Below are 17,041 nucleotides of genomic sequence, written 5' to 3' on the forward strand. Positions count from 1 at the left end.
GTGTGTGTGTGTGTGTGTGTGTGTGTGGGAGGGCGCAACTTCCAACCGGAGTCATTTGGGGGGGCTCTTGGGAAAAAAGGTTGGGAACCCCTGCTCTAAGCAACACAACAATATAACTTGCAACAGATATTGAAGTGTTTTGAATTCAGTCTTTCTGCTGCTTTCAGTATAAAAACAATGCCCTTCAACATCAAGCCTTCATCAAGACCTTGACTTAGTTTAAGGTAACGCAGACGATCGTCCTACCTGCGATCTCCACGATGTCTCCGGGCACGATGTCCCGAGCTTTGATCCTCTGCACCGTCTTCCTGTCCTGACGGTAAACTTTACCCATCTCCGGCTCGTACTCCTTCAGCGCCTCGATGGCATCCTCAGCGTTACGTTCCTGCAGAGAGGGAGACGTTCAGAGAGGAGGACATCACATACGCTACACTCTAGGTACTGTCTAAGAACTGGATATCATAGCATCTACGTTTTACTGGTTTTAAAGGCTGCGTTACAGTAAAACATGTACTCTGTTACTGTAATCTCTCTTTAATGTTTATCAATTCAAAGAATCCACATCTCTGACGGTTATTCATCTAAAAAGGAGCCATGAATGTCAGAAAATGGTGATTTCTGTTGTGAAAAGACATTCCTGATTATTGTGAAGGGTGAAATATGAGTCAAGGAAGACCTCATTACATTTTGGAGTTGATCCGAAACACTGGGCGAATACACGTTATTTTTCCAGTTGTGTTGCATTCATGTGGAGTTGGAATAATCAGAAAAATGAGTTTGCAAAATCTAAAACGGACACAGTGAATACAGAAATACAAAACATCTTCTGTCTAGTGCAGGGTATATGCAGGAATCCTGAAGTCAGATGTAATACCCTTTAAGACCTTTTTTAAGACCCTTTCCATACATTTTAAGACCTCATCGCCACTTTGAGTTCTAACCGGTTACCTTGGCGACACACTTTACCTCACATTGANTATAGTGAAGAGGAGCAAAAGTAGAACAACGAGGGAGAGATTGAACAAAGAGAAAAGTAAGAGGACAGAGAGAGTAATGAACAGGAAGAAGACAGAGAGGCTCAAGAAGATGGAAGAGAGGCTGCAGGTTATGGAAAGGAGAGAGACATGGAAAATGAATGTTGACAATGTTTTGTGATCATTTTAGCCTCTTCTGCATGTCCAGATAATTAATAGTAACAATCAACTGATTCTTATGCATTACACTTTCAAAAATAATGTATGCTGCAGCCCACTGACATGGTTTGAAATCAATATATTATCCAATTTGTGACCCCCCACAGGACTTAAAAGCACCTAACTAGATCATGAAAATCCCAAAAATCTATACCCCGGAACCCCCCTAGCATGTTGGACCTCGGGATTTAGGAAATCCTAGATACGGCCCTGATTGAATTGATTGCAGTAACTCAGGGCACCTGGGTCTGGTGTCCTGCAGCTATTTAGAGCCTATCTGCTCCTCTCTATTCTCACTCTGTTTTCTCCTGCAGGCACCCGGCTCTGATGAGTATGCCCAGTACTTAATTTGGATTGTTTGTGCAAATAAACCCCTTTTTCTACCCGTTGACATGTTGTGTCTCCTTTTTGTTGTGGCCTTTTGAGCCAGGTCGCAACAAATGGGGGCTCGTCCTACGGGTTATTTCTAGAAAGTTTGTGTAGTGCTCAGAGCACATGGCGTCATTGAGCAGCTGAGTAGTTGATGTGGTCCAGCTGTGTGATGGCTTGGCGCTGCTATTTGGGGGACACATCATGTTTTTTGGGTTTCGGGAAGCTTTAGTGTCGTCAGGTTTTGTGTGCCAATCAGAAGGTAAGATGTTGCTGCTTGTTACGCTTTTGTAAAGAGTTTTCCCCGCTAGGCTTAAGTGGCGTTTCGGCTTGGGTTGCGTCTGTTTGTTTTTTTCATAGTGTTGTGGCGACGTGGTTAGTGTCAGCTGTTTTCGGACAGCTGTCTCGGGGGCACATCCGCGTGATTTCTTGGTGTTACCTGCGTGCAGGTCGCTCCATAACTCCGCCAGGTTCCAGTGCGTAATTACCCGCCGCAAGCCACATGAAGACTAGGTGAGATTAGTAAGATTTTGGTTGGGCAGTTAGGGAGAAATTCTCTGTTGGGTTTGTCTTTTGCCCATGCGTGTTTACAGTTTAATACTTTGCTTTCTGATTGGGAACAGGTAATATATTATGGCTTCTTTGTTGGCGTTTGTGGATGCGCCCTCAGTGTCTTTCTTAGATGATTGCCAGAAGGCGCAGTTGGGCGAAATAGCAGAGCATTATGATATTGCTGTTGTAGGGAGCAAGGGGAGATTAAAGCTGTCATCGTGTCATCTTTGTTTGAGCAGGGGGTGTTGCAGAAGAGTGAGTTTGGTGCAGCAGGGGTCGTGCCCGTAGTGGTTCAGACAGCTGGTTTGACGTTCGAGCAGCAAAAGGTGCTTTTGGCCATGCAGTTTGATCAGGAGAGGTTGGAGTTGAGGTTGGAGCAGGAGAGGTTGGAGTTGAGGGGTCAGCAGCAGGAGGTAGAGAAGCGTTTAGAGGTGGAGAAGGTGCTGGAAGTGGAAAAGATGAAATGTGAGGTGGAACATGCATGATTACGGCTGATTGGAGAGGGCAAGCGTCCTTCGGTGGGGGATGGTTCTGATAGGTCGGCATCAGGAAGTGGCGATATTATCTCTTGCGGTTAGTGCCAAAGTTTAATGAGCGTGACCCTGACATTTTTTTCACTCTATTTGAACGCATAGCAGAGGCAAGAAGCTGGTCATATTCGGACAGAGTGCTGTTACTTCAGTGTGTACTTACTGGGCGAACACAGGAGGCCTATTCAGCTGTTTGTGGTGAAAATGCTTTGGACTATGCTAGAGTAAAATCAGCGGTGTTAAAATCATACGAACTGGTTCCTGAAGCGTATCGTCAAAAGTTCAGAAGTTGGGTCAAGGGGGATAAGCAGGCAAATGTGGAGTTTATTCGTGATTTGACTTCTCATTTTCAGGGGTGGTGCGCGGCAGCAAAGGTTGCCATTTTTGACGGTCTTTGTGAACTGATTGTATTGGAACAGTTTAACGATCTTATCCCTCAGCATGTGGCCACTTATGAAAATTAGCAGAAGCCTTCCACCTCGCATAGAGCTGCCGAATTAGCGGATAATTTTGTGTTGACGCATAAGGGCAGTTTTACAGAGAATTGTTCTAGGGGTGATTGGAGACGTGGCGAAGATGGTGGCTATTCCCGCGGCGGTGCAAAGTTTTCACCAGGCTCCTCCCGTATATTTGCAGGTCCAGGGCGACCCGAGGGCGCCAGAGTGGGTCTATGTAATTATTGCCGTGGAGAGGGTCATTGGAAGGATCAGGGTACATTGCTGGAATCTGAGGGGAAGCCTCGTTTTTCATCACATGCTCCAGCCATGTGTTGTTCTGTCGTTTTGGTTAAAAAGCCGCAGGGTGTTGGATCGGGCATGGTGCCTGATAAGAAGCTGGTTTGTGCCGACTTGGATGTGGGTTCTGGTTTGGATGTGTGTTCTGGTTTTGAACCGTTCATAACGGAAGCGGAAGCTGTTATCAGTAGTCGGTAGTGACAAGTATGTTCCGATGTTCCTGTGCGACGTCATACAATAGTGCTGGATTGTGAGCTGGTGCGGGGAGTTGTGTCTATCGGCGTGCGTCCCGCGTTGCCACTTGATGGGGTACATATGATTTTTTGGCAACGATCTCGCTGTGTGGGCTGGTGTGCCACCGCCTGTGGCGCTTTCCAGGCTGTTGGCATCCGGGGAGCCAGGTGAGAGCGGTTTGCAGTTTCCAAGTGTCTTTCCAGTTTGTGCTGTTACGCGTGCGCAGAGCCGTAGGATGTCTGCTGACCCGCCTGTTTCGGAGTGTAGAAAAAGTGGTGTTGAACAGGTGGTCTCGCTGCCTGATGTCCCTTCGTCTGTGTCAAAGGAGGAGGAAGACGAGGAGACTCTTCCTCACTCAGAGATCCTGGATATATTCGAGGAGGGTCTTGCTCAAATTGTTCAGGACCCTTTACTCTGTGATCTGCCAATTCAGGTACATCTGGAGGAGGTTCATTCCCAGATTGTGTTGGAGTATGGCCGAGCCATGACTGTCAGGGTTTTAAAGGCAGATTGAGAGATTGTGCCCATAGTTGTGGTGCAAAATGCAACCGTCTTGGATCTGAAGAAGGCCAGTGATGACAAGATGAGGCTTAAGGACTATGGGATCAGAAACATGGACGAAGTGACGTTTATGAAAAGACACAAAGTCCATACTGGACACACACCTGATGGTCAATATACACAGGAGGATGTTGGTTTGTCGTGGATCCCTTTGGGGCCCCGTCTTAAGGGGGGTGCTGTGATGCCCCTGTGGGTTCATCTGGAGAGGGTGTGGCTGTGCTGCATCCAGCCTCCTTGATTGCAGTAACTGCAGGGCACCTGGGTCTGGTGCCCTACAGTTATTTAAAGCCTCTGCTCCTCTCTGTCTCCCTCTCTGCTTCTACCTGCAGGCACCCCGGGTTTGTTGAGTATGATATGAGTTTCTTCAGTTGCTCCACTTTGTGCACTTCAACACTCTCACACACATACATGTCCATACAATCCTCACACTGCATTTACACTACTGATACCACTGACATCAAAACCTCATACTTTACTTGTTTTGCACTTAATTCATTTGGTTGATTTGAATGTTTTGCTTAAATAAACATATTAAACGTGGATATGGTGTGTCTCCTCTTTGTTGTGGCCTTTTGAGCCAGGTCATTACAATCAGTAATACAGTATTATACAACCAATATATCACTGCTCATTCACAAAAACTCACCTGTTGCTTACGTCCACAAAATAACTTGTTTGCTTAAAATGTTTTTGCTCTCTCTCTAAAACAGGTTATCCAAGCACATATCTGTTTAACATTTACATAGTTTTGCTGTTTGGTCTAACATTATGGAAAATTATTATAACAATGTTAAGCTGCAAATGAAACCCATTGGCATGTTGATTTGGCAAATGCTTAAGAACATTATCACTATGTATTTATTGTTATAATTGACCTGCTCATACCAGTTTTCATATGAAAAATCTATTTCTGATTTTCTTTATCCTGTCAATGGCATGACTTTTCCACTGATAGTTGTGTCATACAGTCCAAAACATTTGTCTACAAATAGGCATCGTCCATATATTTTAGAGCATCACATTCTTTAAAGCAGCTTTTTTAAGGTCATTTACTAAGGTACATTCAGTGTACTAAGTTTGACTATTGAAACAGAAGAAAACTTATATCAGTACAACTTTGTAAATGACATGTTCGTGCTCTCCTCTCTCTTTCTCCCATCACAGTTCCATCTCAGACATCTTTGGTCCGGAGGCTGTCAGTAACCCTCAGTGAGTAACCCTGCTGTTATTGCAACTGTCAAAATGTTATCAGTGTTTTTCTATGCCACCCCACAGAATCGTATTAAAAGTAATCACACAGTTCTGGTAATGGATAGATTAACATGGGACTTTGTTACAGAGTCTAGAGGCTTTAAAGTGGAAAGAGACAGATGAATATACACAATACTAACTTGTATCAAGAGCAAACATAATCACACACTGGTTTTCCTACTTGCAAAGGAGAAGCATGATGTGTTTATTGTTGCATACAAAAATCCAATTTTTACAAAAGCTTATAAGGTTGTCGACATGGGTCTGTAAAGTGAGGTTTAATTTGAGATGACTGAAGAGTAATACGTGCAATCATCCCAACAGCCAGTGTTAACATGATCATGGTTATGTTTGTTGTTTTGTTAGAGCTTATCAGATCTCTATAAACGATTGGGGAAATGTCTCCCTGTATTTGAATTGCGCATTATGTAAAGTTAAGGTCTAGACCTGTCTGAATATCAAATACATAGCTTTGACATTCTTCCCTTGCCATTGATATTGATCAATCCTGCCTTTTTGTTGAGGCATCTAAAATGGTCTACAAGCCATAATAAAACAAGAAGAGCCAGTAAGCCTGTAAGACCTCCTGCTTTCATAGATGTTGTTTTTCACTCGCAGCTTAAAGTTGGACAGGTTGTCCCTGGTCTCCTCTGATGCTTTACCACGCTTTTCCTCATGATTGGGGACCTTAGTTATCAGAGGCAGCAGATAGCACTCCTGTCAAATAAAAGTGGAGCGTTTTTCTTGAAGTTAGTGTCCCTGAGCTCCTAGTGATTGACAACGTCCCGGGCAATATTTCTAGGGACACTTAGTTATTTAAGCAATAGATGTAATTGTTCAGTTGTCCATGACTCAAACCAATTATAGCTGTGTCAAGTGGGCTTAATATTGAAACCTAGTATTTGGAAGTCTATTTTCTGGATTCTGTTTATCCTCTTTCTCTTCAATTAATCATTTTGTTACTGGGCTCTTACTGCTGTCATCTATATCAAATTATTTTTGACAGTTTAATCAAACAACAAGCACTTCTGGTGACTTGGTACTTGTTCTCTTGCGAACTGTGCATTACAAAAGGATTGTTTCTTTTTTGGCCACAGAAGATAGGACAAGCACACATTACAAACTCTGTGGCACATCACAGTTGTCATCAATTGTTATCATTGTTCTGTGCTGTATGATTATAACTCACGGGGCAAGTTTGTTTCAAGGACATTTAAAATATAGAAATCTTTGCTGTCACACTACGAACAAAACAACAGTCGCACATACAGCTCTGAAAAAAATTAAGAGACCACACTGAGGCATTATCAGTTTCTCTGGATTTACTGTTTATAAGTATGCGTAAGAGTAAAATGACATTTTCATTTTATTCTTTAATTACTGACAACATTTATCTGTTGGTATTCAACTGACACTGGAATGGAATGGTTGCCATACATGTAGAGATTGAGATTTAAGAAAGATTTGGAGTGGTTAATTTTCCTAATTTGTTCCAGAGCTGTATATCCAGGGTGCGATCTAACTTTGTGTGTCTTGCGGTTAACCAAGACCCTCTCCTAATCTCTTTTAATGACCAGCTCATTTTCAGTATATTGTCACAGCACACCAGTCCTTTTGGGTCTTGAAATGCTTGAGCAACTCAATAGGCAAAAGCCAAGTCAGTGTGAAAATATATGTATTTTTCCATCAGGCAAGGCTTTATCTCCTCTCCTCAGCCTTTGTCTGACAATCATGAGAACTTAAATGTTGATTGTTTAGTCCTGATCCGTACTTTGTGCAGAGGCAAACTGCTTGCTTACGAGTAATCCAGCATGCTTAGTTGTCTCCCCATTGTCCCCACATGTGGACTTCTGACCCAAATTTCAGTGCTGGAATTTTGTTTTTCCAGTCCATTCAGTGAAGATAGAGAGGCAGAGAAGTGGCTGGAGGGTTATATACATCTGTAGTATAATCAGCTGAAGAGAGCCCTTCATGTGAAGCTGTAATTGGTTCCACATGGAAGATACTGCGGTTTCATGTTATCGGAACATCTCTTATGGCAGGGGTTCCCAAAGTGGGGGTCGCGACCCCCCCCGGGGGTTGTGAGACCCCGACGGGGGGTCGCGAGATGATTTCAGAATCCTCTTGATGTGACCCCTGAGGTGTTTTAAAAAAAAAAAAAAGTTAAATATATTTTTTTATTATTTGTATTATTATTAATAATAATAACAACAACGTGTGCATAGACATTTTGTATTATGTAAGTCTGTTTAATAGGTAAGCGGGACAAATAAAGGAATTTTGATTCTGACAGATTTACGACAGTATCATTTGCAGCTCAAAGGTCACTTTACAGCACCACAGTAAATATCAGAGACGTAAAACACACATCAACTATACTAGTATATTTCTTCTGAACAGCTCTTTAATACATTTTTCAAAATGAAACGTTGGTTAATACCAACTAGTGAGAAGGCAGACAGGCCAACGGAGAAGGCAGCGGAGGAGAGCGGAGAGCCGCCATCACAAAGGCCGTCGACTTCTTGCGCGGGAGGAGAGGAGGAGACGAAACGACAGTCCATAAGGCAGTCAGACCAGCCTTCATCCAAGTGTCGCAAGTATCGAGAGGAATACATCCAGTACGGATTCACATCACATGCCTCATTATCAATGAAGCACAACATCCCCAATGTGTAGTGTGCACTGAGGTTCTTGCATGAGAGCTTAAAGCCCGTAAAAATGCTCAGACATTTAAACACGAAGCACCCCTCTCTTGCTACTAAACCAGCAGATTTTTTCCGCCGAAAGCAGAGAGAATTGCAAGGCCAAAAGAAAGTTATAACTAACCAAGCAACAATCCCTACCAAGGCTCAAAAGGCATCATATGAGGTGGCATATTTAATTGCACAGGAAAAAAGCCACACACAATCGGGGAAACCCTAATTAAACCTGCTGCTATCGCTATGAGTAGGGCAATGCATGGGGATAAACAGGCACAGGAGCTGGAAGCAGTGCCGCTGTCTGACGGGACCATATCCCGGCGCATCACGGGCATGGCCCAGGATATCAAGTGTCAGCTGATTGACAGAGTGAAGAAAGGGAAATATGCTTTACAGTTAGACGAATCCACAGATATGTCAAACTCTGCCCAACTGCTTGTTTTTGCCAGATACAGTTTTGATGGAAAACTTGATGAGGACATGCTGTTTTGCACCCCGCTGGAGCTAAAGTGCACAGGCGAGGACATTTTCACAAAACTTGACAACAAAATAAAAGAAGAGGGACTGTCTTGGGATGAGTGCATCGGTGTGTGTACAGATGGTGCTGGAGCAATGCTGGGGAAAAAGAGAGGACTAAAAGCAAGAGTCTTACAAGTGGCGCCCCACGTTATCTTTACGCACTGTATTATCCACAGAGAAGCTCTAGCGAGTAAAACGCTTGACCCAGAGCTTAAAAGTGTTCTTGAGACGGCGATAAAAATGGTCAACTACATAAAATCCCGTCCACTCAATACCAGGCTGTATCTCTGCAACGAACTGGGATCGGAGCATCAGGGCCTGCTGTTCCACACAGAAGTCAGGTGGCTTTCAAGGGGAAATGTTCTCAGCCGCCTGTATGAACTGCGGGGCGAGGTGCGCTTATTTCTCACGGAGCATGGGTCCCAGCTCGCTGACCACCTGACAGACCCTGACTGGTTAACAAGGCTGGCATACTTGTCTTGCATATTTGACAGACTGAACGGACTTAACCTGTCATTGCAAGGTGAAAACACAAGCATCATGTCCTTGAATGATAAAATCTGCGCATTCAAGAGGAAAGTGGATCGCTGGACTGCGCGAGTTGAAATGGGCAGGATTGACATGTTTCCTGAGCTGGAGGAATTCATAGAGGAAAATGATCTTAGTGTTAACTCTGTGAAGAAGTCTATCACTACCCACCTGCAAGCCCTCCTGGAACACTTTAACAAGTATTTCCCAGAGGAAGCAGCTCCGGAAAAATATGACTGGATAAGATCACCATTTACCTTAACGACCGCAAGTCATCTGTCATCCGACATGGAGGACGCACTGACTGAACTGTCAAGTGACCGCACATTAAAGACAGCTTTTAATGCGAAGACGCTTGCTGAGTTCTGTATTTCAGTCGAGAGGGAATACCCACAGCTTTCCAAGGCCGCGATGGACGTTCTGACGCCGTTTGGCTCCACATACCTGTGCGAAAAGACTTTCTCGGCACTGACATACATAAAAAACAAATACAGATCTCGTCTAAACGTGGAGGATGATCTCAGAGTGGCCGTCTCCAAAATTAAGCCCAGGATGGATTTGCTGTGCTCCATGCATATTGCCCACCCGTCTCATTAGGTGAGATTAACGCTGAAACATAGCGTATTCCGCAAATGTAAATATGCACCGCAACAATGTTCATATGTTTATTAGTTATTATTACCTTTTATGTCTTTAAAGTTTGCACAGCAACAATGTTCATATGTTTATTACCTTTATGTATTTTTACAGTTTGCACCGCAACAATGTTCATATGTTTACTACAGTTTATGTCTTTTAAAGTTTGCACCGCAACAATGTTCACTCCTAATTCACATGGAGATTACTTTGACTCACGAGTTCTGCTGTTATCTGATATTAAATTGCTATATGTACAATCATATCATGGTTGTCAGGCTGTTCTGTTCTTGTGTGTTGTCGTTATGCGCGTGTTTGGATACGCCTATTAGTGCGTGCGTCCTGTGCACACGTTTTTTTTTTTCTTCCAGTCACCACGTGATAGTGGGGGGTCGCCAGTCTCTGGCACTGTTATTTTGGGGGTCGCGGGCTGAAAAGTTTGGGAACCCTTGTCTTATGGGACAGATCTGATTTCCCCCAACACCACGTGCTGACCTGTGAAGCCCACCAGGGCTTACGCTGTAGCAAGAATTACTGATGCGCCAGGAGACAATTCATGAGGGAAAACAGCTTATTTAAGGGCATTGAGCGCTCAATGCAGACATGTTGCTCTGACAACAGTGAGGGTTCTTTCAGAATAAAACTCGGAATTTTAATGATGAAAAACGCAGATTGTTCGTCTCAGATAAATAAATAAAATATTATATTATTACCACGTTGGAACTGTCATATTGATGTAAAAATAATGAACAGAGTTGGAATTCAATATATCAGTAATGTGCATTGCATGATTAACCTCTCATACATTTTGGAAAATACACAATTATTAAAGAAAAAATCTTGGCAATTCTGTTCACTGACCTAATTAAACGCTACCCATGTTGTGTTTATTAGTTTAGGAAAGGGATATCACATGACTTGTGATAATAGTGTGTGTGTGTGTGTGTGTGTGTGTGTGTGTGTGTGTGTGTGTGTGTGTGTGTGTGTGTGTGTGATAATATTCACTTGCTTATTCTATTTTGCATAAAATTATTCTGATAATAATCCCTTTTATTGAAGTGAACAAAAATCGAGCTTTTTCCAAAAATGTAATGTACAGTAGTTTCATTCTATGACCGATTTAATTAGGGGTTTACTTACCATCAATAAAATGTATTAACACAGATTGACAATATGAGACTATTGCAGGGCATACAACAATATTAGTATTATTAGTGCTGTATTGTTTGTGTAAAGGGTAGGCTTACTATTATTCAAAAAGAACATTCTACAGTACTTTTTCTCTTTTATTCTACACACAATAAGACTCCCAGGATCAAGGAGAGAAGGAGGCAATTTAAAAAAGACAGTTTGAGATTGATTTAAATCATTTGTGGTCTTTATGGCTCTGGGGCCCGTTGCTGATGCATATTTTGGAAAGGAACATCGTGATCGGTAGCTCATTTACTGCTAATTGATTGATTTTGTGCTGAAACAGAGCAGCTGGTTCTCAGCAAATGTATAATTATTCAGCGTGACAAAAAGGTTGGCTGTATTACCACAAAATGTGACTTTTCAGATTATCCTTTGTTTCAATTTAGTGCAATTTAAAAGCCTTGAGTAATAGTTGTTTTATTGTTTCCTTGTTTTTACTGCAACAACACTTCAGGACATGGAAGTCTGAGCATACTAATAATACCATCTCAATCAACTTAACTGCTTATTTTTATTTCTTTACACAAAACACTAAAAGATCACCTCTGACAATGTTCTTTCATAGAGACATGGAGGGGAAACCAGGTCAAAAGAGAGCATCGAGCACGAGAGAAGACGATGCAGCATCCTCGCCCGTCAGTGGAAAACGACGTCGGAAAACAACGATGTAAAAGATGACTGAAATTCAAGCAAATTATGAAGTGATGCACGTTATGATCTTTCTGGTACCGGCATTTCATTGTTGTGAATTTCTGAAGTTGCGTTGTTTACATCATGTTATGGTATTATGTAATGTTTAGAATTGTTCAATTCTTTACGGTCTTGTGATCCACGTTGAGCTGTTGCCATATCATCATGTTTTTCCAGGGCCAAGAGGACTATATAAATGTTACTTGTTTTAATGTTCAGTGTAATATGGAGCTTATAATGAAATAAACCTGTTGAATTCTCTGGTTTTGTATTTGAACATTTTTCTGGTTACATAAAAATGTTATCTTCCAACATTCACCGCCCATGTCACCACAAATTGATGTTAACGTGTACAAATCTAAACAAATGTTGTGCTTTGGCACTGTGGTGTAAATAATAAATGAGCAGTTGTATGAATGATCCCCAAAAATACCTAATATGCACTTTTTTTCACCAAATAGCTGGATGTCTTTCTGTTTGCTAAACTATAACGTCAATCTTCAAAATTACCGTAGAATATTTTGGCGACCTTAAATAAGAAGCTTAGTCACATTCCTCTGTCATGGCAATCGCAAAGCATGCAACAAATCTGGAGCTTTTAAATGATTTGTTTTCTTTGAAAGAAAAGTAATTCAATGAAACATAATGCTTGTGAAAACCGCAGGTCAAAGAAAGCAAGGGTGTAAACACGCACCGAGGTGATGTTTATGTGTACTTGCATGGGAGAGTGTGCAGGAACACATTTGGGAGCCGACCTTGATTGAAAACGGAGCTCGTCTGGAGCCTGCATTCAGAAACATGAGTGCCTCTGACCAGACTCCCAGACAAAGCAGAGACGCACTGACAGACATTGCTGGACTCCTTTCAATGTGTGAGATGCTCATTAATAACACACACGTCTGATCCCATTGCGTCCTCACCTCTTTCCAATACAGTGATGCTATTTGTCTCTGGTCTAATTAACAGGGACTCTTGTCTGGAACCACAGGAGAGGTTTGAGTGGCTCCTTATTCCTGGCCCCACTTGGAAGGCAGTGAAGCACACAGTGATATCACTGATTCCATACACACATTGATCCACAGACACTGCCTACTTTCAGTAGAAATCAGTCCCCTTATTTTTCTGTGTCTGGGCGATAACGTAGAAGGGAAAATTCATCATATTTCCAACGCAAGGTTATAAATGGTGATGTCACTGCATCGTGGTTGTAATAAAATGTGCCCATATTCTAAATGTCCTGTACAGTCGTGAGAGCCTGTATAGCCAACCAAAGCACTTAAAAAGTAGGGGTGCACGATTCAGGAAATCTCACGATTCGATTCACAATCGATTGTGAATTCCAAATAGCTCAGGAGTCCGCCCTTTGAGGCATGAAGAGCGGGCAGAGTGAAAAGGGTTTCCCTGTCTAAGTGCCATGTTAGCGGGACATTACGGAGCTCACACCATAGAGAAAATGGAAAACAGCGTTTCGGCAAGACTGTAAAATGTGGTTTGAAAAAAAAAACAAGATAGAATCGGGATTCTTATGTGAATCAATTTTATTGCGCACCCTTCTAAAAAGGGATAGCCAATGTAAATGTCATGGTGAGAAATCAGAAGTCAGAGTATCAGACCTACAATGGCACATTCACCATCAAGACCGAGATTTCTGCATTAACTTCTCTGCCCAGATTCCGTCTTGCATTAGGCTCAGCCTCGAGGACGAAAATGGCTGCAGTGTTATCAGCCCTTTTGTGCTTAAAATCCTTTTGTCCCCCTAAGCATTTGAAAGATCCAGCCAATGATTTATCTTGATCCAGAGGCGGGGTTGAAGGGGGTGCTCTCACATTAATAGTGATATTTCTGTATATCAGTGTTGGATGGCTTTCTGCTGAAAGAGAGTTCCATTTGACCATCTTTACATTTTGTTTCAGAATATCAGCCGCACAATAACCTCTAAGTAGACTATTGTAGACATTTTCAGTGGTTCTTTTGTGTAAAGTTCACTGTAGTTTGGATTGTGGTTTATATTTATAAGACAACTTAAATAAGACACAAGGAGACTCATATACATTTAAAATCTATGGATAACGAACATTTTATAATTAACATTAACAAACAACCCCATAACACACAGTCTATCCCTTACTCATGTTTTTTTTCCTGTATGGCATCTAGTTTTTTTTTTGTATGGAGTACAACATTATAGAAGATAAACACAAACACTATGGTATCATTGTTTTCCCTTTTCTTGTACAGTTTTCACATCTGCATTACAAAGCAGCTCTAAATCAACGCGTGTCAGTTCTTTGATGGATCAGTGTGCCTGCTAAGTTTCCTGTAGAATAAAAGCATGTTTTTTTAAGTTGGTTGGACTTTGTTGCATGTCTACTCACAAGAGTAGACGAAAAAAGACTTAGACTAGCTGTAATAACCAAATAATAAAAAAAATGGATGATGGTAAGGTAGACTACAAGCTTCAGGAATCCAAAGTCCAACATATAATAAGTACCCTGTATCAAGATTGACGCAAAACAANCTGAGTGCCTTTGTATTTTTTGATTGTCTTTGTATTTTTTGATTGTGACGTCTAGATCAAAAAGCTATACTGTAAGTACAAGTCGTTATTTTTTGTCTTTTTTTTCAGTCTACATTATGGCCTCTAGACCTGCTTTTTGATAGCTGCACTTGAAGTAGCACTCCTCTGACACTCTATCACACTTGTTCTCTCTATGAAAGGTTCACTTAACTTCAGGTACCACATCTTGTGGCTGAGGATTGAGTTCCTCAGTTCATCTAAACCATTCCCAGGACAAGTCACTTGATAGTGGTTCAGGAAAGGTCTTGACATTTTCTTACACATCCCTTAGTGATTTGTGATAATAAATGTAGTACTTGAAAAGTAAAAATGGATTACTTAATTTGAAAAGTTCAGCTCAAATCAATGTAAAACACCATACATTACTACTATATATAAAATAGACCAAGCTGAAAATTACAATGTAATTCATATGAGACAACAGACCATTTTGCAATCTGGGATAATACCTTCACAGCAGTGTGAGGAAATACTTAAAACCTCATGTGTAGTGTAATTTTGTAATAGGCTTTATAAGGTCTCTTCTTGAGCCTTGTGTATGAAATAACTCTATTGGAGATTTACAGTACTGTTTTTCATTCAATAGCAATATGTCCCCCAAACAAGTCAAATCACATGATACAGAGATATGTTCTAAACAATAACAATAATCTGATATGGGTAAAATCAGTTTTATTGTCATTCCTTTTATTTCTGTTTTGGACCCTTATTGTTAAGTTTTAGACCCAAGATGTATCAACAACTCAGCAATAAGAATCATGATTAAACAGCAACCATGATGGAAAGGAATGATCTAAACTAATAAAACAAGATCCATGCTTTCAAATTAAAGGAATGTTCCATTATGGTTAATGTAATGCTCTGCATTATTAGCTTTAAACTTTGTGACACATCCAAGTATTCACTTTGTGGAAAGATCTAATCTAGTTATGAGGGCCTGTGTCTCTTTTCCTTCAAACTTATTGAACTCCCTTCCAACAAAAATGATTTAGCTTAGTATGAAATATGGTTTAATTTGTGTGGTTTGGCAGTAGATCCCAGCAATGGAGCTGTGATTGTTCCCTTCCTTGCGATCAAAAAGGAAATGATTATGACACATGCCAAATGAATGCAATTACCTACCTTGTTGGATGTAACACCAGCAGCACTTTTAGACTAAAAAAAGCGAGAGGAGACTGAATCTCTAGAGATGAGCCAACATTTTACTCTATCTCCCCAGACAGCATGTGCCCATATTCAACTTTAGCACGCTTGTTATTTATGAAAGGGATTGATCTGTTTACATTTATGATTCTTCCTGTGTTTTTGGGCTATTACTATTTGTGGAAGGACCCACACCACCTTAAGTGTGCTCTTTTTGGGCAGTATTGGCCTTCTTGTCTGCTCCCTGCATCCTTGAGGGTTCTCAAAAATATTGGTTTTCCCAATACAAACACATTGAGATTCAAGACACTTTCCCACTTATTTTGAGTATATACCTGCTTTAGTTTTTGCGATTGGTAACTATTGAACGCTGTCAAAAGTACGCAGTAATGAAAGGTCTCAAGAGTACTCCTGAGAGTGCTTCTTTTTTAACATGAGTGTTAGCAGTTTAAAAGGGAGACGCGAGTCCTGTTCGATGCCTAATTTTCCTCTCTAGAAAAGCATCAGTAGACTTCACTTCACAATTTCACACATCAAGGTTGCAAAAAATACGTATTTTGTTGTAGTTGTAAAAACCAAGAAACTGAAAAAAAGTATTTAAAATAATAACTATAACCATAACAGTATTAATATTAATAATGATAATAAAAAAAGTCACCCATTCAATTAACAAAACCGTCTGTGAAGTATATGAATAATGTGTACTTTTATTCAAGGATGTTTATTTTACAATAGATTTTAAAAGTTAATTTATTGCCTTTTTTTTGTAAAAGTTGGATAAGGTACTTTTTTAACTTTGAGTTTTCTTATTTCTGTGTTAGAAAACATCAATACAGTATTGCAATATCATTTTTGTTATACTGGAATGATTCTCAAAAACGCAATAGATTTTTTATTTGTATCATGCTTCAAGATTTCCATAATAAAGTCAATACTTTATTTCATGCACCCTCAGTGTGTGTGCACTGTCGTAGTGACAGGGACTTTGAGAAATGCAAATGCTTCTCCCTAGATTCTGATTAAAACTATTATTTTGACTCAGATGTTATGCTGTGCTCTTTATTCTATGACAGTTTTCCTAAAACACGATTTAAAACCCAGTATATCACCTTTCTACGGAGCCCCTAAAGGGACATGAAAAAAAAAGAGAGAAAAAAAAAAGGTCAGGATAACGGGTTAGTATCTCGTGCTTTCTGGTGAGCACTAGTGAACTGTCAACTGGAGGAGCCTCAGTGCGGGGAAAACGGTGGACCTAGTGGCCCGATCGGAGTGCACTTCGGTACCGGCCCATTGGAAACTAACCCATTTTCCTGACTTTATTTTTTTTCTCTTTGTTTTTTTCCATGTCCCTTTAGGGCAGGGGTGGGGAACCTTTTTCCTCTCAAGGGCCATTTCAATTTTTACAACATCCTCCGAGGGCCGTACAAATTATTGACCTCTGCTTAAAAATACTAAAATCACAGCCATTATCATTTCGCCTTTCTTTCATGCGGTGCAAAGAAAAAGCAACCTCTTAATCCAGATATCTTTCCATGACACCGTCATGGCATGACCCCCAAAACAGAAAGATATGGACACAAGATGTGTGGAAATGTATTTAGTTTCCTATCCATGTGAACATGATTTAAGT

This window comes from Notothenia coriiceps, unplaced genomic scaffold (genome assembly GCF_000735185.1).
Source record: "Notothenia coriiceps isolate Sejong01 unplaced genomic scaffold, NC01 NC01_scaffold00037246, whole genome shotgun sequence".
NCBI classification, from domain to species: domain Eukaryota; kingdom Metazoa; phylum Chordata; class Actinopteri; order Perciformes; family Nototheniidae; genus Notothenia; species Notothenia coriiceps.